The following is a 22,518-nucleotide window of genomic DNA, read 5'->3' as shown; positions in this document are numbered from 1 at the left end:
CATAGGCAAACATTCAAAAAATAAAAACAAATCTGATAGATTCCATTCAGAGTCCTTGGTATGATGCAACAGAGGTAAAATGCATTCTTGATGGCTAAAATCTTATTGGATAAGTGAGTTTCATTACAAAAATAGATTAAAACACTAACATTTCTAATATTACAGATTTCTTCCTTGACTGTGCTTTATGAAATGGCCCACTTTCTTGAAAATAATGGAAAATTAGGGCCATAAGTTCTATAAACCATTTTACTGAAACAAATGACCTAAAACTTTCTTTTCACTGGTGGGTGAAACTGTTTCTCATTTAAATACGTTCCCTTCCAAAAGAAAATGTCAAGGCAGCCAAATACATCTAGTTTGAATTTTCAACATAATGTTCCTAAACATGTCAGAAACATTTACCATATACATAACTTGCATCAGTGAAGAGCATGCAAAACCTGGAATACACAGATCAACATAGCTTTTTGTCAAAACAAGATAGTTCATGACATTCCAGACTTTTTAAAGAACTTCTTCACAAAACTTTTCTGAATTCAATGGAAGATTTAAAGAAACAAAAACAAAGACAGGTACCAACTATTTCTTGAAAAGCAGTTTCAAATCCTTAAGAGATTGAGGTCTCTCATCCTTTCTAAACCCTGCTCTAGGGAAGGTCAAAAGGAATTCTGAGGAATACCCACACTTCAGAATTGCGTGAATGGGTTAAGATGTCTGAGTATGTGGTCAAGTATAAAAGGACTGGACCAGGTCCTGGCCGGTGTGGTTCAGTTGGTTAGAGAGTCATCCCCTGCACAAGGTCAAAGGCTGGATTCCGGGTCAGGGCACATACCTAGATTGTGGTTTGATCCCCAGTTGGGGAGTATACAAGAGCAACTGATCTCAATCTCTTCCCACGACCCCACCTCTTCCTCCCTCTCAAAAAAAAAAAAAAAAGGCACTGGACTGAGAGTCAGGAGCCACAATTCTGAGTCTAGAACATGTCACTTCATTCTATCTGACCAAGTCCTTCCTTTCATACATAAAATGAGGTGAGGGTTCCAAAAATTCTATGACTCTAGAAATCATTCCCCTCTTTACTCCTATTTAACTCTCCAAATTTTAAAGTTTACAGAAAATTCCCACTTCCAGTCAATATAGAAAGCCTGCACAAACATTATGCATTCACAACATTATGAATTTATTTCATACCATTGACTGTACATTTAAAAATCATTATGATGGTAAATTTAATGTTATGTATATTTTACCACAATAAAAAATACTGGAAGACAGCAGACCCCAGCACTCCAAGATGGCATCAGTTGTACCGGTGAAGGAGAAGAAATGCATGGATGTAACATAGGGGAGTACCAAGCTGGATACTGATACAGGGTTTTGTCCCTAAAGACACTGGTGGAGTATTTTAAATAGATTATTACCTGTATTACAACAAGCATGTCAATGTGAACAAAGGAGCATGCTAGGGTTTCTATGGTGCTGGCAGCTTACATGCTTTTCAGCTACTACCTTTCTTACAAGGAACTCAAATAAGTAGCAGCTATGCAAGTAACAATGAAGAGGGCCCAGTATGAAGGGCATCCTTCTTTGCACCACTCCTTGAGGAACTTGATCATTGCTGAATCCTTTCCTATCCTAATTGAGAATAATGACCAATAAAACATGACTGGTACAAAATAAAAATATATTGGAAATTTTAAAAACAAGACTCCCCACCCCAGCCCACAAAATATGACTATTACTTATAATTTCTGCATAGTAATTACATACTACCAAATACCATTCAAAAAAAGATAAAAGACCAAGTCTAGTAACAGCAAGCTTAGAGTCAGTCAGGTAATCCCAAAATCTGAGAAAAAAAGTTAAGATTTGGGTAATGAAAGGAGAGTCAACAAAATAATGTCAAGTATTAAAAAAGTAAAAGTAAAGTTTTAGAAGAATCCAGTTCTAATTGGCATAACAGGGTAGAAACATAAAGATGGAAAAGGCTGACCATTCCTGACCTCTTCTTTGCTTCCCTACTAGATGTTTTCCTGTGGAGCACTTCTCAGCTGGAATTTGCTTTGTTAGCATGCATCATTTCATAAAAGTTATTTGTCACTACTTAGGATAAGATATGAGTGAAAGATTACAATGACCACCTCCCACTTTCCATAGCTCTGCCATAAGTGGAGGGGAAGCTGGGAAAACACACTCTAATAAAAAGACACAATGGGTATGGAAACCATACTTAGGAGAACAGGGCTGGTTATTTCCCCAGCTTGTTCTGAGCCTAAAGCTATATCTTTTATGCAGCAATTCACCACCAGGTGTAGGCAGGCCAAGTCTTGATTCAGGAATTTAAAAATAAACAATGAAAAATATTTCTGGAATAATATACAAGAAAGTAAGAAAGGTGAGTGTTGAGGGAGGGGAGTGACAATTTACTTTTCACTGTATACTCTTTCATGCCTTTTGGATTTTTGTTCCACACCCTTATATTTTGTACTCAAACACTAATTTTAAATATTTAAAAATAAAATTGATTTTATAAAAATATGACTTCAATAGTAAGTTTACCTTAGAAACCAAGTTAATAAAATCATTCTTGCTTTTAAAAATCTCAGTGAGCCCTAGCTGGTTTAGCTCAGTGGATAAAGCATTGGTTGGCCTGCAGACAGAAGGGTCCCGGGTTCGATTCTGGTCAAGGGCACATGCCTGGGTCGTGGGCTCGATCCCCAGTAGGGGGCGTGCAGGAGGCAGCTGATCAATGATTCTGATCATTGATGTTTCTATCTCTCTTCCCTCTCCCTTCCTCTCTGAAATCAATACAAATATATTTTAAAAAACAACAACTCAGTGAGAGTGTTCTTTACATTTCTAATTTTTAAACTTTTAATTGCATTTTATGTCCATGAAGTATTTTATTAAGTTACTTTTGAATAAATAAATTATTTTAAACATTATTTAATGCTTAAAATTTTTAAGCATAGAAAGCAAGTTTTTCACTGCAATATTTTAGAAGTTAGTCTGTCAAATCTGGTACTTTCTTCCATCCATTTATAAAATCACTATGTGCTAGTGCCTAGGTCAGCAAACTCATTAGTCAACAGAGCCAAATATCAACAGTACAACGATTGAAATTTCTTTTGAGAGCCAAATTTTTAAAACTTAAACTTCTAACGCCACTTCTTCAAAATAGACTTGCCCAGGCCGTGGTATTTTGTAGAAAGAGTCACACTCAAGGGGCCAAAGAGCTGCATGTGGCTCGCAAGCCGCAGTTTGCCGACCACGGTGCTAGTGCAACATCCTTTTTTGTTACATGTCCTATTAAAGGGGGCTACAAACACACAAAAATGACCATCATGCCTGTAAATAAGCTATAAGTTAACATTAGAGGAGCCAAATCTCATATTGGTTGTTTTATTATGCAAATATACAAAGTCTTACTGGATTGGATTCTCCACTAAATTTACAGAGCAAAAACAAATGATTCTGCATGTGCTACTTTTGACATTTCTGTTTCTTATACATACTTACCACATGTTTACTTTTGAAGTTCTGAGATGAACCACTAAATGTTATTAAAGGGAAACTTTAAAATGGCACAATGACTTCCTGTAATGACAGCATGCAATATTTAATATTGCAATGCTCAATGTCTTCAATTTTTTTTTTTATTCTACAAAAGTTTAAAATGAAACACAAAAACACAGTATAGGGAAGCAGTTTCATTTAGAAACAAAAAGACTATTCTTTAGCCAAAATGTTGACTATCAGTCATTTCCAAATGCACAAATGAAAACAAATCCAAAGATTAGACAATTAGGTAATAACTGACAAGCAATAAAAATGAAAGAAAATTAAGAAACAGTCAAGTTTCTAATGTATTTTACATATGGTACCATCAAGATTTGCTGAATCTACCTAATATCTAGTAGTACAGGTGTGTCTTCCCACTGTCACAAATCTGAGTATTAGAAATGGAGTAAAATGCAATATTTAAATTTTTATCCCATGATCAAATGTTCCTTCAACCCCTGCAGTGTTCAGTGAGATGTATGGATTTCTGCTTCCAAAATATCGCATTCCTCCCTTTCTAACCTCAAAGCCACTGCCTTAGTTCATTTTCTTATCTCTAAATACTTCCTAACTTGTCTCTTTGCCAACACTATCACAACATTCTTCACAACACCAAATCTGATTATGCCTCTCTCATCAGCTAAAATAAGTGCCACAGAGTAAATCTAAATTTTTTAAAATAGCACCCAGGGCCTTCATGATCTGATCCTCTCAACCTTACCTCCCCCCCTCGTCTTCCCACCAGATCCATCAATCCACAGACCTACATGCTTGTGCATGTTCTATATCTTGGTCTGTAACATCCTCCTCTTCAAAATTTGAGAGATCCTCTAAAGATCAACTCAAATGACATCCTCCTCCATGAACTGTGTCTCCCCAATGAGATAAATATTTCCCTTCTTTATGCCTACCTGCACTTCCTTTAAATCACTGTTATACATAATTCTCGGGCTGGTGTTGGCATCCTATGTAATAAAAGCCTAATATGCTAAGTGTCTGGTCCACTGGTCGGCCATTCAACCAATCAAAGCGTAATATGCTAATGATATGCTAAGGCCACTCAACTGCTCACTATGATGTGCACTGACCACCAGGGGGCAGACAGCTGACCAGTCGCTATGACGTGCACTGACCACCAGGAGGCAGACACTCAAACTGGTAAGTTAGCTTGCTGCTGGGGTCCAGCCGATCGGGACTGAGCGAGATGGGCCGGACATGCCCTGGAGCCCTCCGGGGTCCCTCTTCGGCTTGCCAACCTCCCACATCTCTCCCTGGCCCCAATCGTGCACCGTGGGGTCCCTCAGCCTGGCCTGCACCCTCTCACAATCCAGGACCTCTTGGGAGTTTTGAAGAGCCAGTTTCGGCTGGATCCCAAAGGCCAGGCCGAGGGACCCCACTGGTGCATGAATTCATGCACTGGGCCTCTAGTCAGTTAAGGTATCTCTCTTCCGTACTACAATTCTTGTCTGGTTCACATATGTTTCCCATAAAATGCTGAAAACATATCACCATTCAAATAATATGAACCTCTATTCTCTAGAATGTTTTCATTCTAATAAAGGGATATATAAATATCTACCGTATATATTCACAATAAAATTAAGGGGTAAATTTTAAGGAATATGAATTATATCTTAATTTTAAAATAACATTAGGGTAAGTGGTACAAGAAAATTAAAGATAATCCTTTCATATACTTCTTCAACAGGCAACTCTTTAATAGGTAATAATGTTTTTAAGATGGTAAATATCAACTTGGGTTGGCTGAAAAAATTATTGGGAACTGAGTTCTCCTTATTTTAAAAGTATAGGTATGGAGAGAAAAAATCAAACCATCTCTATTGACTTAAGACCTTATAAACTAATTTATAAACTGGTTCCTGCTGTCTAAAACCTAGGGAAATGATCATCATAAAGCCTTCTTTTGCTTATCTAAGTCATCTCCATAAAATGGGGTATTTTAAAAAAAAATTAGACTCACCCATGACTTGCAAAGGATTAAGATCAAAAACTGCTTCCTGATTGCTACCTAAATGATGAAAGTATCTTTACTCTGCCTCTTTATGCAAAGCAACCTAAACCAGGTTTAGTGCAACTATTCTTCCTTCCTCAACCTCCTATTGCAAAAGCAGTTCTATTTTAGAAATTAGGTCCACCTAAGTTGTTTTAGTTGTTCTCATGTACATGAGTACACACAAACACACTTTTTTCCTGGTATCTTTTCTAAAAATTGAGATAAAATTCACTCTTAAATTGTACAAGTTCTAGAACTTTTTCATCACCCCTAAGGAAAACCCAGTACCTATTAAGCAGTCACTCCCTATTTCTCCAACCCCCATCCCTTAGCAACCACTAATCTGCTTTCAGTCTCTTTGGATATGCCTATTCTGTACACTTCATATAAATGGAACCATACAATATTGGCCTTTTGCATCTGGCTTCTTTTGCTTAGCATAGTGCTTTCAAGGTTCATCCATGTTGTAAAATGTATCCGTACTTCACTCCTTTTTATGATTGAATAATATACCATTGCATTGATATATCAAACTTATTTATCCATTTGTCAGTTGATAGACATTTGGGTTGTTTCCACTTTTTGGCTATTATGCTATCAACATTGGTGTACAAGTCTTTTGTGTAAACATATGTTTTCACTTGAGTATATACCTAGGATTAGAATTACTGGGTCATAATGATAACTTACATGTTACTATTTTTAACTATCAAACCACATTAACTTTTGTAAGAATAGCCAAACTGTTCCATTTTACATTCACACACGTTTTTAAAGGGCAGTGATAACACGACTTTTTTATTTTCACATTTTCATTGAAACCAAATTGTCCTATCTGTATAGAAAAATATTTCCTTTGGGACCCAGGGTGCTTAGAAGTTAAAATAAATTCAAGGCTTTACAAGATAGACTAAAGGTCTTCAAAGCATAAAGATGTAAAGCAATACATCAAACCCCTATTACAGCAAAGTTTATTCTAGTCACCAAAGGGGTTAAATATGCAAATATTTAAAAATGAAAGAGGAAAAGGACAACTCTCAAGTTTTTACACTCAGCCAATAACTATGCACTGATCTCTACTCGCAGCAACTTTCTCCTCAAAATCTCCAAATAGATGTCTAGTAGACATTTCAAACCTAACATTACTCAAACTGAACTCCTATTCTCTCCCACACCCCAAACTTGTTCTCCTATAACTTTTGCTTAGACTCCAAACCTTAGTGACAAGTTTGACTTCTTTCTCTCACATCTACCCCCACATCCCAGTTAATAAATCCTGTTGCCTCCAAATTAAATATACCTAGAATTCAATCTATCTCACCATCTCTACCAGACACGTTATCTCTCACCATAATCAATGCATCAATATGCTCTAGTGTCAAAACACAGCCAAAAGAATTTTTTTAAAACCGATGTCAGATCATGTCCCACTTCTGTTCAAAGCCATCCAGTGGCTTCCCAACACCCATCCTCATTCTGTTTCATCCAGGCCACATACATTTGGGCCTCAGGGCCTTTGGGCTTGTTGTTCCTTGTCGCCATGATCTTCTCCTTGATATGAGATACATTCTCAAGTCTTTGCTCATGTGTCATCTTCTCAGTGAGGACTTCACCTCGCCACTAGATTTAAATTTATCATTATCCTCAAACACTCCCTTTATCTTCCTTCCCTGTTCTACATTTCTTAACATCTACGCCCACACAACATACACTCTACTTGTTTTTTTCTATTTACCTCCAAGAATATAAACTCCATTAGGGCAGGAGGGCTGTCTTGTTTTGTTTACTGCTGAATTTTCAGCTCTTAGAACAGGGTCTGCCACATTATAAGTGCTCAATAAATATTTGTTGAATGAATAAGTGAACAAATGAAAGGAAACATAAAGCTGCTCAAAAAAGAAAAGATCTGCCCTAACTGGTTTGGCTCAGTGGATAGAGCATCGGCCTGCAGACTGAAGGGTCCCAGGTTCAATTCCAGTCAAGGGCACATGCCCGGGTTGTGGGCTCGATCCCCAGTAGGGGGTGTGCAGGAGACTTCTGATCAATGATTCTCTCTCATCATTGATGTTTCCCTCTCTCTTCCCTCTCCCTTCCTCTCTGAAATCAATAAAAACGTATTTTTAAAATAAAATAAATTAAAAGATCTAAACAGAGGTCAAAGAAATATTTATAAGGAATTAATATACTAAACATAAAAGTTGGGGTGACAATGGAAAGCACCATTTCTAGAAAAATATGCCACAACGTTTTTACAGTCTGCTTGCAGTGGTCGCCAACCGGTGGTCCGTGAGGTCTGAAAGGTTGGCGACCGCTGGTTTAAGGAAACCTTTGGAGCAGCGGTCGCCAACCAGTGGTCGGCGGGCCACTGGTGGTCCATGAGGTCCGAAAGGTTGGTGACCGCTGCTTAGGGAAAACTGTTATCCTTGTTCATTTCATTGTTTTTGAAAGGGATCTGTCCATCATCCATTGCCAAGGTCCTTTAGCTTCTGAAGAACTGAAACTCTGGGAGTTGACAAGTTCTTGGAGTGATAATGTCCTTTTCTCAACTGACACATATATGTTGAGCCAAGGACTTTCATGGCCTTGGGCTTCTATTAGGCCCAATCGCAATACCTTCACATTGTACAATCTCAGATTTCTTGGCCACCTTCCAACTAAAACGATCAATTGTTGAATTCACTTCCTTTGGAAGTATAATCACGGCATCTTCAAACTGTGGCAATGAATCTTAAGACAATCTATCCCACCCCCTCACATATTTACATATGAGAAAACTAAAAAAGAAAGTGACATGCTCCAAAATATCTTGAATAATTACACTAAGTATTTTCAAATAATAGGTGATAAACACTGGTAAGTCCAAGAGTATTCAGACACTTTGGAACAAACTGTTTAAAATCCAAAGCCAAACAATGTTATTTACAGAAATTAAGTAGAAATGATTGTATATCCTAATATCAACAACTCTATCTATCCATACATTAGCTTTGAAAATCATAACAGAGGTATCAACAGAACTATATTCTAGCATTCAGCAAAGTAAATGATGGACAAATTTAGGTTTTTTAAAAAATGTAAACCTCTTCCCAAAAGGAGACTTTCCTTGTCCAGTGATGGGAATGATGAGGATTTGTAAAGTCTTTTTTCAAATAGCAACTTTCCCAAGCATTACTAGCTTCAAAATAGCAATATAAGTATGTTTCTATGAACTAGTCATTTTTATGTGGGGTTCAGAAACCCCACCTCTGTAATATTCTAATATACCTCCTAGGGAGGTATGTCCTTGGCAATATTAGTAATAGGGGTATGTATGTTCTAGCCTTCAAGAGCCTTACAATGGAAAGAGATTGTGAACCACTGTTATAAACTATTTCCTATCATCTATAATAATAAAAGCATAATATGCTAATTAGACCAGATGTCCTTCCGAACGACCTTCTGGATGTAGCCGCGGCAGGTGGGGGCTGAAGCAGAGGCAGCCACAGCAGCGGGGGGCCAAGCCCCTTGCATGAATTTCGTGCATCCAGCTTCTAGTGTTACAGGAAAAGATTTATTATTTTCATGGACAGTAATTTCTTGCCATACCTCTTTCCATAGCCTGCACCTAGTGAAATCCTACCCTGTCTGTCAAAGCCCACCCCTGTTCCTCTTTCCTGGGGATCTTTTTCCGACCACTCCATCTATGGTGCTGTTTTCTTGACCAGATGACCTGTGACATTTGTTATCTGTACCTGTCATTTAGCATACATCACACACTGTCAAGTAACATCTTTTGTACTGTCATCTTAGTTGTTGCTGACCTTCTCTATGTTTGACTGGAAAGTCAAGTCAGAATTCCAAGGAGTTACATACGTAATTGGTATCCCTATGGAGGTTTTCTGGAAGATATCACATTAATTCTCTTACACATGAAGGGGAAGAGTCAGAAGTTCTAAAAAGTGATTGAGTTTAAAGTACACAGCACAACCATCACTGAACTTGAATTTTAGAAGCTTTTGGTTATACAAAACCAGTAATTTCCAAACTTTCAAAGTAATAAGAATGCCTTTTAAGGTTGAAATGTTAAAAAACACACACACACACTCAAATTGTTATCAGGTATTCAATATCTCTTAATTGAGCAAGTATATGCATTCAAACGTATTACTACTTATATGTGAAGTATGGTACTTATTTGGTCTACAGTGCATACTTGGTGTGCATGAGAAGTTAAGGTTCCCCCAGGACCTCAGACTGGCACATGATTGAATTTTACTGTTCTGTGGACATGGGATATTACTGCCATATCAAAAAGTACTGCTACCTAAAAATATGTAGGAGCAAGCAAAATACAGAAAGACAACTAACAAACTCCACCCCCAACCCAACCGGATCCCCCCTAACCTCTGCAAACACAGCATAAAACCCTTCAATAATTCAACATCTCCTCCCATGAAGTAGCATATTCTAAGCAACATGAAATAATTCACTTCCATGTTTCAATAATAAACTTTCCTTGTGGTTTAAATTAATATATAATATAGCAAAAGGAACAAAGAAATGAACATTATAGACAAAATCCATTAACAAATATTTGAATGTCCATATCATACATAATTCCTGATTCTAGTGAAATGTCAATCCTATTTACCCACTTCATCACCCTCTTAAAAAACAAAAAACACACCAATGTTTTCCAGCAGAGTCAGAAATATCATTCTAATCTTGGTTCAAGTTTTTTGTGTAGTTTCCAGCAAGAATGGGCTTAAATGCATTAGCAGTAAGCATAGTGTTTAAAGGAAATTGGCCCTGGGCTCAAATCTTGGCTCTGCCCTTATTAACTGTATGGTCTTGGGCAAGTTACTTAACTTCAGATAATTTATGTCAAGTGCTTAACATAATCCTTGGCAGGTTTTAAGGGGTGAAAAAAAAAAGGTTACTGATTAAATAGTAACAACAAAGATCTTCTTATCATAACAATTTCAAAGCTTCCTTTCAATACAAATTGTCAAAATTTCTTTTTATCTGGCTTTGATAGGCCTATTCCAGGTGTGCTAAATAAACCTCCACTGACCTATACTGATTCTACTACCTCCAGTTCTACCCACAGCTACTATCATCAGCATTTTCTGGAAATTTGGAAAAACTTGACCAAAAAAGAAAGAAAGAAAAAAACAAGAGGCCACTTGAGTAAACCAAAACAACAACAAAATCCACTCTGAAAAAAATGAATTCACTCATGTAGGAATCCCTGCTTTAGAAACTGAGATAAAGTAAAAATGCAAGAGAAAGAAAATAATCACCGCTTAAAACTCTACCTCTAGTTAAGCAGATGATCTGTTTGATGATTTTAAGCCCAAATAAATTTTAAACATCATCATTACTAGCTGCAAAAGCCATCAATAACTAGAGCCACTAACGATGCATGCCTCATTGAAATAATTTTACCACTTTTAATAATGACTTCACCATCACTAAACTATTTTTAAATATAAAGTCTCAACAACTTAGTTTCTCCTTTCCCATGCATTTCAACAAGTAGTGAATTAGTTCTTCATCATGTGCCTACGCCTCCTGCTGGGAAGCATAATTAAAATTAAGCAAGCAACAATTCCACTCAGTACTAAGATTCTGCCAGATCCTTCAATGAAGCAGATCAGAGTTCCCGAAGAAAAACTTGGGGCTGCTCAACTTGATGTTGGCCATTCAGTAGATGGCACTCTTCCCTTTTGCCCAAATTAGAAAACCTCAAAACCATGTTCTTTGACATTCAGGTGTGATACAAAGCAGGAATTCTCTCTTCAAAGTACTTAACTGATAGTCACAATCCCTCCAGAAATACATTCATCAAAAGCTGATGGCCCAACCAGACACTTTTAAAGAGCCCAGGAAAGTTCAGATTATAAAACATCAAACACAACATAAAATCACCTAACTTAAGTGATTACCAAGTGATCAGCTTCTCAGAGCCTTCACTATGTCAAGCAGATACACTGTTCTTATTCAGGCATAAAATGTTCCTTCCCTATTACATTCTATTATAGAGGTGACCAGATCCTTGTCTATCTATTAAATATTTCAGTGGTCAATAACCAGATTATTGTCTACCTATCAAATATTTCAACAATATTTAATGATATTTAACGGTAACAATGTGTAAACAACTATGATTTCTGTCATTATCAACATTCACTAAGACTAATAAAAGATGTATTACTTGCATATTACTTCCAACATTTTTTATTTAAAATAATTTGTGATAACCCCTTAAAAATCAAACATCCTAATACAAAATTATTACAGATACTAGGGGCCCAATGCACGAATTTGTGGGCCGTGAGGCTGCAATGGGCACAGGGGCAGGTCTCGGCCCATCCTCCACGCCCCTGCCCAGCCCCTCCCGCCGCGGACCCCAGTCCCCTGTCTGCTGGCAGCCTCACTCCCACTGGCGCCATCAACGGGTGCCAGGTGAAGTTCCTGAGGGGCGATTGGGGCTGGTGCCAGGCACTGGCAGTGGGTGCGAGCGCCGGGCGGGACCACAGCACACAGGAGCAAAGAATTTTCAGTAACCACCAGAGCGCCCCACCTTGGTCTGGTGCACCCACTCACCTACTCCACCATCCCGCCGCAGCCCGCCATGTTCCACACTCTGCGGCCTGCTGCCGATACCCATCATGTTCTGTGCATGCTCCCTATTGATCAGCACACATCATAGCGACCAGTTGTTTGGTTGTTCTGCCAGTCGGGCTATTTGCATATTAGGGTTTTATATAGATAGGTAGTGTTGCCCCCCAAAAAATGTGTAAAGCAATATGGATTTCTGATTCATTAATGATATGTATTTTACTTTAATACAAAATGGATCCCAACTATTACATGATGACTAAGCTACTTCTGTTTGAGATCTTTTAGAAATTTAAAAAGCTAACAGTTGTGGAGTGAGATGGAAGTAAAATCCTTTTAGTGTAACATCCAGTTGAAAGCCAATTTTTCAGCAATATGATAGTGAATCCCCTTAAAAATTCTACCTTTCTCACCCTAGCCCATTTGACTCAGTGAATAGAGCGTCAGCCTGTGGACTAAAGGGTCCCGGGTTCAATTCCAGTCAGGGCACATACTTGGGTTGCAGGCTCCTCCCCTGGTCCTAAGCCCTTGTCGGTGCGTGCAGGAGGCAACCAATCAATGTGTTTCTCTCACATTGATGTTTCTCTCTGTCTTGCCCTCTCTCTTCCACTCTCCCTAAAAATCAATGGAAAAATATCCTCAGGTGAGGATTAACAAAAACAAACAAACAAACAAACAAACAAAATTCCACCTTTTTCTAGGAGAGATCAAAGACTGTGCAATAAAAGTCATAGTAGGAAGATAAGAGAAAAATTGTTTTAAAGTTAAAAAACAAAACAACAACAACTACAAGCTGGGAGTGGGGATAATAAGGCCAATATATCAACTTCACTGCCATCTCTTTCCCATTTCCACCTCTCATCCTATGCACTTAAGCCCATTCACAACCCCACTTGAGCTCTGACCAACACCCTTCCCCAACCACTTCCTTAGATATTAAAAGGCTGACCTTCCAGAATCTTTTTCTTATGTATTAATAAGACAAACGAGATTAGAAATGACAATGCAGTTAAAAGTTGCTGGCTCTAATTTCTTTTCTTTTCTTTTTTTTTTGGTTAATTCTCACCCGAGGATATTTTTCTTTTCTTTCTAAATTGAACTTGTATCTTTCATATTTATGGGTTTGTTGTTTTCCTATTATATTTTTATTACTGATTTCAGAGAGGGAGAAGGAGAGAGAGATAGAAACATCAATGATGAGCGAGAATCATTGATCGGCTGCCTCCTGCACGTTCCACATTGGGGGATCAAGCCCACGACCCAGACATATGCCCTGACCAGGAATTGAACTGTGACCTCCTGATTCGTAGGTCAATGCTCAACCATTGAGCCATGCTGGCCGGGCCCAAGGATATTTTTGCATTGATTTTGAGAGAGAGAGTGGAAGGGAGAAGAAGAGAAAAAGAGAGAGAAACATCCATGTGAGAGAGACACATTGACTGGCTGCCTTCCGCACACACCCTGACCAGGGCCAGGAATGGAGCCCGCAACTAAGGTACATGCCCTTGACTGAAATCGAACCCAGGACCCTTCAATCTGCAGGCCAACACTCTATCCACTCTAGCTCTAATTTCTGAAGGATTAAAAGTAGAGTGCTCTTAAAGAGTCCCTGGGGAAGCCGTGATCCCAAAATATAGTTCTTTAGACATACAAAATAAGCCTAATTACCTTCTCCATGAGGATATTGAGTAAATCCATCTTTTTGCTATGGCATTGTCATTCTAGAAGATCAAAAGATGACAGGATGAGAATATTGTATGGAAAAGGAAAAAGGAAATGCTGTCCTTGCAAAGGATGAGCCATTGTGGAAGAACTTCACGGAAACATTGCTGATGGTGACAAATTAAAGGCATATATCAAGTCCCCAAGATAATGAAAACCTCAGCATTTCTCCAGCCTGATTACTTTTTACATCATTGGAATTCCAGCTCCCCTAGCAGGCAATCAACAGCCATGGGAGCTGAACAAAGCAGGCTCTGAACTCACACCTGCACTGTCCTTCTCTCTTCCATCAAGGAGGTACTTCCTAAGTGGCAGGTGGGGAGTAAAAAATTACAAGGATAAATTTAAAGTAGTATGAGAGTTACCAACAAGAATAATTTCATGTATGTTACTTAGATTTAGGTTTTCATCTTGCTTAATCCATTGCTTACCTTAATGTGGATTTGCCTTAGTGCACATTGTGAGCATTAAGTTTTATTAATATATACAGTACATTTCCTGAGACATAGATTTTAAGAACATTATGTTGTTACTGCCCTTAAGTTTCTAAAAAGTGTTTTTATCCCCTGGTTGGCTGGTTGTGGGAAATTTTTAGCCTATGGAAATCATGTATGCCTACTGTAGAAAAAAGTGAGTCTCATAACCTGAGGTTCAAACTGTAGCTTTGTTTGAGGAGGTAGCAACCTTAAATGCTAGTTAATGTACTACCTATACATACACCAATATCCTCAGGCCCAGTGTCAGGCAATTTGAAACAAAGAGGTTTCAAAGTTCATCTTACATCAGGGAATCTTACCATTCACAATTAAGCTTTAACTAAAGCCAACTTTTTAAAAAAGTAAATGTAAAATTTATGGTGGTGATGCAGATCAGACTGACATCAGGTAAAAGCTCAATTTTGATCTAAATTCATTATATAGATATAATTATGTCAAACCCTATATGTCTTTTACAATAACAGTACAGCTTTCGCATAGTTAAAAACTAGTCTATACTATCTTCCTAAGACTGAAATTTATTAATATGGTAAACCTTTCAACATCAAAGATGGGTTCCATCCACTTTATACCTTTTGGTGACCAGGCTACTACTTTTTGGGTAATGCTAGACAGCAATGACAGCCACATTCATTCTTTAAGGTTTCTAAGGTACTCTTCGTTAAATTGTTCCTTCAGTGTAGTAAGTAATGTCGTAGAAAGCTAAGAGAGATTATTAATGCAGCTTTTCAAAGATACTCAACAAAAAGTAGTATAAGAAACAAGAGACTGATTCTCATCTATGCTATCATCTAAGGCTGTAGGGTAAGTTACACAGTACTTTCTTAACATTCAGATATGTTTTCAATGGTGCAAATAAATTTGAACATTATTTTGAAACTTGTTGAGATATTTAAAAATCAACATTAAAATACATATACAATAAATAAACCAAGAAAATTCCCATGAACCTTTTTTCTCCAACACTTTTGGTTAATTTTTAGTTATTAAAAATTAATAACTAAAATTTAATTGTTCTGTGCATACTGTTAGTATTCAAATATTGCATGAGTGCCAGGTGACCTTTCCTGAAAGGAAAAGTATTCCCCAAGTAGCATGGTTACATGCATGTGTATCCATAACTAGCTACTGCTGAAAGAAAGAAATAATTAAATTCATCTAATTATTATACATAAGGGATAACAGACTTTTTTTTTTTCCTTTCAAGTCACTGTCAATAAAAGACTTCTAACCTGCATGACTTAGAGACGATTCTTAATACAACCCATTACAGTAAAAAGTTGAGATTGTCTTGGCTTTTGGCCAAGAGGATTTAGTCTCCGGCAGAACCCGAAAGACCTCATAACAATCTCATCTATAAATACTTTGGCATGGACCCCAAGATCAAATGATAAAGCGTTAACATAGAAAACATAAAATAAAGTATTAGGTCACTTATTTTGAATCTCGATGACATGACACAGCCTATGATTGGTCAATTAATTTCAAATAGGGTATCTATGTTTAAAAGGAAGAATAGTACTCTGGATTAGACATTAAGTTTTTTCCTATTCAAACTCTATAAATTTAATATTTCCAAAGAAATTGGAAATAGCACTGAATATTGTGACATTCAGTGAGAAACCTGTGACTCTGATACAGCTTGAGCTTTTTAAATTCAACATATGCTTATTTTTAAACATTTTCCCCTTATATTACATCTCACTAAATGGTCAAAAAAATGACTTATCAGGTCTCTACAATAATTCTATACATTACTTAAAATGGCTCCTAATTTGGATTATAACTAATTTTGCTTTACCTATCAACTACACTGGTGAAGCAGCAACACAGGTTGTGAGTGAAGTCACAAATTCTATCTTTTCACTTAAGGCTAATTTTAAGAGGCAACTCAGGTGGAACTTAAGACAGATATAAGTTAAAAATCTAACTCAGGTGGGTATGGTGTTGGTAATTAGAAGATGAGGCCCACTGATTTAGTGCAGAACCGGAACCTCTTGTAGGTGCATCATTGCCCAATGGGCTAGTTGGAGCCCTATACACTTGGCAAGCTTTTTAAAAAATTTTTAATGTTATTAGTAATTAAAATGATAACATACTCTAGCATCCTAGCTAAACATATGTTGTGTGAGAATCCTCTTCCAAAGTCAAAAGGTGATTCTACTTAATGCAGATTAATCACCACCCTTCAGGTTTAAACACAACATATTGGTGGTATTAATACTGGAGGGTGTGGCTAAACAAGAGACATGCTCAGCTGTAGTCTTGGGCATACTGTGAAGTGTCATTTGCAACTGTTACCAGGAGTGTAATAGAGTTTAAGGGCTCACTTAGTTACATGGGCTTACTCTTGAGCCAGACCCTGGGTTCAGAACTAACCTGTGCCACCTGGTAATTGTATACCTGGGGTAAAATACTTAACCTCTCTGTGTCTCTGTTTAGTCATTGGGTTGTCATGAGGATTAAGAAAATTAAATCATATAAAACTGTGCTCGGCACAGAGGTAGAGCAAATAAATATTGACTGTTATAAATACTTGCTGAGTCTTCATTTGGTGGGTAGCATGATATAACCACCTTCAAAAAAGTGTTTTTAATATACTGATGATAAACACATAAAGCACTTATTCAGCACCAGACTATATTCTAAGCACTTTACATATAACAACAGGGTTAAGCTAAGGTTCTTATACTATTGTCCCACAACATTCTATAAACTCAGTTTGTTCAGAGTTGGGTTTCTATGCGTTTATGGGATTTCTTCTCTCAATAGAAATTTTTTTTATACCCTGATGACATGCATAAGTTTTGCCCAGTAGTGCTAACAAACTGCTTTGAGATCGGTGACATTAAACAGCTAACAACCTGTATAGACGTAGGTGTGACAAAAACATACATAATAGGCCTGCTTCAGGAAGCCTTACAACCTTAGATGTTGAGTCCCCTCCTGTATCTAAGTTTTAGGATTGTGTGTAGGAGGTGAGCTGGTGCTATGTGCTCTTAGTCTCAAAAGACATTCTGGTTTGAAACACAAATCCATACTTAATACCACTGAGCAGAACTCACATTCATTAAGTATAACATTATTGAAAAAATGGGTTAGAAATAGCAAAGTGTACAATATAATTTTCTTGTTCTTTTTCAGAACATAAAATTTGTATTCTGAAAATATAACACTTCTATAATGTAAAGTATCTCCTAGGTAGATGATCACCTAAGTCATATGTTAAATGTTACCAAACATTTCCTGATATCACACATGTAAAAAGCTACAAGATACAGAATGCTTATAACCAACTATCTCAAGGAGTATTAAATTATGTTTAACATTCAAAATAGACACACTGCTTTTTTTTTTCCTTCAAAAGTAACTACTACCAACATGCCAGCACTTGAGGTCAATATTAAGACTGAACTCTTTAGAAAGATGAAAAGTTAAACATAGCAAAAGTGGCCTTTTTTTTTTTTTTTTTTTGGTCTGGTCCTCCCCCTGCAAAGTTAATGTGCTTAATTTAAGCAAAGGAAAACGAGTTACAGGGCAAATATAATGCAATCGAGACTGAGATATAAAAGCCATACATGTTTTAAAAAAGCCGACAGGGACGACGGGGATGCTCCACAAGTAACTCAACCCTATAAATGAGTCGGTCTCATACCTAATTACACAAAAATTTTAATAGTTAAGCATCTTAATTTTCAAATGACAAATGACGCTGTACCCTTATTTTATTCTCTAACAAAAACCCTCATTATAAGTCTTCTAAAGCCAAAATTAAGATGTACTGGGCATGATGCAGAAACACTGAATCCCAAGAAAAGAACCATTTCACACTGCTAAGTCTAAAATGTATGATTTAACATAATCGTGCATACAGGTTTAGGTAGCTGGTTCCCAGCCCCAGGACCTTATCAACTCCTTCACCAAACTTGCATAAAATAGCCATGCCGAGCCTCTAGGTTGCGTTCAATTCCATGTCTCTCCATACCACTCCAGCAGGTCAACTGCAACAGCACATGTGCCGAAGAAATTAGTGGTTTTCCTTACGCTCCCATTTTAAACGGGCACCTACTTGCAATTAAATCTCTGCAACAACAACAACAAAAAGTTCACCTGAGGCCATTCTTGGCATTTTAATAGAGGCCTAGCTTCTTCTACCTGTCTCTGCGGTCTTGCCTCGGCTATAATAGCATACCTCCAAAGAAGCTGGACGTGTCCCAAACACCAGCAAACCGGACCTGCTGCCAACTCTGCTTGTCACCCCGGGTAGAAAACTCAACCTAACCAAAGCGTGTTTCTAGGGGGAGGGGGTGATGGGTGTGTGTGTGTGTGTGTGTGTGTGTGTGTGTGTGTGTGTCTGTGCGCGCGCGCGGGCGCATGCTGAGCGGGGCGGGGGACGACGGGGATGCGGGTCACAAGAGAAAGGTGGCTGAACACTTTCAACTTGTAACACAAAGTGTCTAAAGTAGGAAAAAACAAAACAAACCAACACTCCCTCCCATGTTACCTCCACCTTTTCCCAAGCGCGGGAACCTCCCCCCCCCCGCCCCCCGCCCCCCGCCCCCCGCGACCAGGAGCGCACCTCCCGAGTGCGAGGTCCCCGGGTCACCGACGCTGCAGCCCGCTCCAGATTTTTACAGCTCCCCGCCCTCCCGGAGGACGCCCCGGAGAGGGGGGCCCCCACCCCGCGGCGCCCCCAGACCCTCCGCGCAAATCCACGCCCCTCGGGCCAACCCGAAGCTCCCAGTCCGGCCCCTGGGTGAGGAGAGGGGCGGGGGGGGGGCAGCCAATAGGAAGTCCCCTCGGCTCTGCGAGCCACCGCGCTCTCGACCCCCGCGCGACGCCCTGCAGGGTCCCCGCCACCCCAGCCTGCAGGAGCGGCCGCGTCCCCGCCGGGAGGAGGGGCTCAACCCCAGCGCCTTCCCTTCCCCTCAGGATTACCTCGAAGCGCGCAGCCGGCTTTGTGCTTCCCTCCCTCTTTCTCCGCGGCCGCCGGCGCTGCAGCGGCCGTCTGATCCGCCGCCGCCGCTTCTTAAGCGCCGCAAGGCTCCGGAGGGGAGGGCCGAAAAGGGGAGGGCCGAAAAGGGGAGGAGGCGTGAGGAAGGAGGGACTAGGAGCCGAGCCCTGGGTAGCAGGAAGCGGCGACACCTGAGTCGCCGACGCCTCTGGCTCCGGCTCTCAAAAATATCATTTAAACCCCACTCCTTCCCCTCCCTCCCCTGGTCCTGACGACCGTTACGGGCGGCAGACCGCGCTCTGGCGGGACTGGCCCCGCGCCTCTCGAGCGTCCGTGGCCCCGCCCCTCGGCCCCCGAGCGTCCCTGGCTCCACCCCCTCCGGGCCGCCTCTCGCAGCCCCCGAGCGCCCCTAGCCCCGCCCCTTGGGCCCCTGCGCGCCTTAGCCCTGCCCCTCGGAATCACAGGACGTCCCTGGCTCCGCCTCCTCGAGGCCACGCCCCTCGGCCCCTCGCGCCCCTCCAGAGCTTTGGCCCCGCCCCTTGCGGCCCCCTCCACGCGCCCGCGCGAGCACCCAGTCGGTGAAACTGCGGTCCTGGGGGGCCTCCGCGAGGGCTGGGCGCGGGGCGGCCGCCCGGCACCTCTTCCCCCGGCCATGCAGCTCGGATCCGAGGCGTCCCCGGAGGGTCGGAGCGGGAAACGACCCAGACAGAAACCCGACTGCGAGGGGAGGAGTCGCGCCTCGGAAGTGTCGCCCGCTCCAACCTGGGCGAGACCCCCCCCTCCCCCCATTCGGAGGCTGAGCGGCCTCTTTCCGGGCCCGCCTCTGCCGTCCGCACCGATCGTTGGGTCTTCAGGGCTGGGTCACTGCTGAGGTCCAAGCTCCGCACGCCCCCCATCGGAGGGGCCTGGATTTTTCTCCCGAGCACAGTTGCCCGCGGGGGCGCCTCCTCCCCCTGAACCTCCACCGAGGGGCAGGGCAGGGGCGCTCTCCATCCTGCTACCCTTGGACCCTTGGAGGGTCTGCACCCCCACTTTGGCCGCCGCCTTGTGGCTTTAGGAGAGCTGACCTCTGGGAGGCGAAATGCCGAGGCACCGCGAGCCTTCAGAATGAATCCAGGGCCTGGGAAACTTTGCAGCATGCCACAGCCGGGAGGTGGGTCCATCCACAGGTGACACTGGGCCGCCCACCCCGCCGCCCAGACGCGTTTCTCACCGCAACCTGTTCTCGAAATAGACCCCTCTCAGCCACGCACACCTTGCTCCACCACCCACGACTCGCACACCCCCTCCCGCACACACGTCCTCCATCACCGGCCAGAATCCACTCCCCAGCACACCCCTCCAAGCGCCATTCTGGTTATTCACGGTCCCTTGGGTCAACCCCACCCGAACGCACACCACAAACTTCATTCCCCACCCTAGATCCCTTCGCTTCCAAGCGACAGTTCATTTCCTTTCCTTCCTCCTCTGCAGTCTCTTCCCCCTCAAATACTTCACGCCATCCCCTCATCTGCATCCCCTCCCTCTCCCCGAAAAAAAAAAAATGTGCTAATTAAAATGTAGTTTCCTCTTCCCACAGATGAAGTGTGGAAAATGAATCTTGTCTTGGCATAAACTGTGATTCAATTTACCCTCGTTTTCTCTCTTCACTGGACTAAGGCTATAGACATTTTAGTCTACCACCATCTCCCATCTGCTCAAAATCTAACCATGCCTTTATGATTTTTAAATCATCAAGCATGGTTATGGGATCGTGAGGAAGGCTTCCTGGCTTTGGGGAGAAAAATACTTTTAAAAATGCTCAACCTGTCATTTTTATTTGGCATTTAAGAATATCTGCAGTATTTGAGAGAGAGATTGGGAGTGGCTGGATAGTGTATATATATTGCATTTAAAAAAGCAAAAAATGAAAAGCCTTTGCTTGCATTGAGGTTAGCCTTTTTATGAATAGCCCCCCCGCCAAAAAAAAAAAAGTATGTTATGGGCACATATCAGACAATAGTCTCCACTGTACAGGGCATTTGCCAGTCACAAATCCAGACGGCCCCCTTCCCCCCCATCAAAGGAAGGCAAATGAACACAACCCATTTTAAGCATGCCTGATGAGCAATCTTCTCCCTTTCACACAGTTTCTGGGCAAAATGGGATAAAAAATCGTGCTTACCCACTGAGGATGCGAGGCTTTCTTGTGACCAGGGCAGTAGACGCGTGTCTTCTAGGTGTGGATTCTGCAGTGCTGCACAGAAACCCGCCGCAGCCTCAGACCCGCGGCGGCGGCGGCGGCAGAGGCAGCGGCAGCAGCAGCCGCCAGCAGCCCGCAGCCCGCAGCCCGCAGCCCGCAGCTTCTCCCAGTGCTGAGTAGTAAAGTGTTGTGACTTAGAAGACTGACTCCACAATTATCATGAGGCGCTTGCTTATAAGAGAGGAGGCGGAATCTTTCTTAAAGGAATGGGTTTGGTTTGTCCTCCCCGCTATTGCTTCATAAGAAGCAGAAAAGGGTGGAAGCGGGGAGTTTTTTTGGACCTAGTAAAGCAGTACAGCTGTGGGAGGTCAAGGTTAAAATTAACTGGGTGATCGAGGGACCGATTTAGTGTGAGTCATTGAAAGGCTAGAGGCACTAGTTTTAAAGAGCCCTGATAACGTCAAACATTGGGGTCTGGGCAAAATAAATCCCTGTACCTTGAAACTGATTAGTTATTTTGTACTAATATTTAATTTTCCATCACTGCACCAAAATGGAAACTATATAAAGAGGGGTTATTTAGTATTTAATAAAAGAATGTGAAAAGAATAATAAAATAAAACTCATTTATGTGACTGGGAGCAATGGAATCAAGTTCTACTAATACTTAGAAGCCTACCTGGGACTTCAGTATTAGAAAATATATTATTGACAGAGGTTAATCTGTTCACATGTTATAAAAACCACAATATTATTTATAGAAAATCCAAAATATATAACATCTAAAATAATTTTAGCAGGTGGGCCAGCATGACTCAGTGGTTGAGCGTCGACCTATGAACCAGGAGGTCATGGTTCGATTCTAGGTCAGGGCACATGCCTGGGTTGTGGGCGCAATCCCCAGCAGGGTGCATGCAGAAGGCAACCAATCAATGTTTCTCTCCCATCTATGTTTCCATCTCTCTATCCCTCTCCCTACCTC

At 40.9% G+C, this 22,518-nt stretch overlaps 1 protein-coding gene across 3 annotated transcripts in view; it reads right to left on the bottom strand.

Moving 5' to 3' along the window:
* ADD3 (adducin 3) overlaps window positions 1-21,773 on the bottom strand; it is a 121,066-nt gene extending 99,293 nt beyond the window's left edge. Inside the window, exon 1 of one of the 3 annotated variants that reach the window (XM_079792970.1) lies at window positions 21,519-21,773. The gene's annotated coding sequence lies outside the window, so the exon portion shown is untranslated. Of the gene's footprint in view, window positions 1-19,338; window positions 19,670-21,518 lie in introns of those variants that run through there. The other 2 variants (XM_079792969.1, XM_079792971.1) reach the window with 2 other exon arrangements.
* Between the last annotated feature and the right edge of the window lie 745 nt (window positions 21,774-22,518).

The sequence above is a fragment of the Cnephaeus nilssonii genome (assembly GCF_951640355.1).
Source record: "Cnephaeus nilssonii genome assembly, chromosome: 16".
Lineage (NCBI taxonomy): Eukaryota > Metazoa > Chordata > Mammalia > Chiroptera > Vespertilionidae > Cnephaeus > Cnephaeus nilssonii.
Note: the sequence above shows the minus strand (reverse complement) of the source record. Positions and strands in the feature narration are given on the sequence as shown.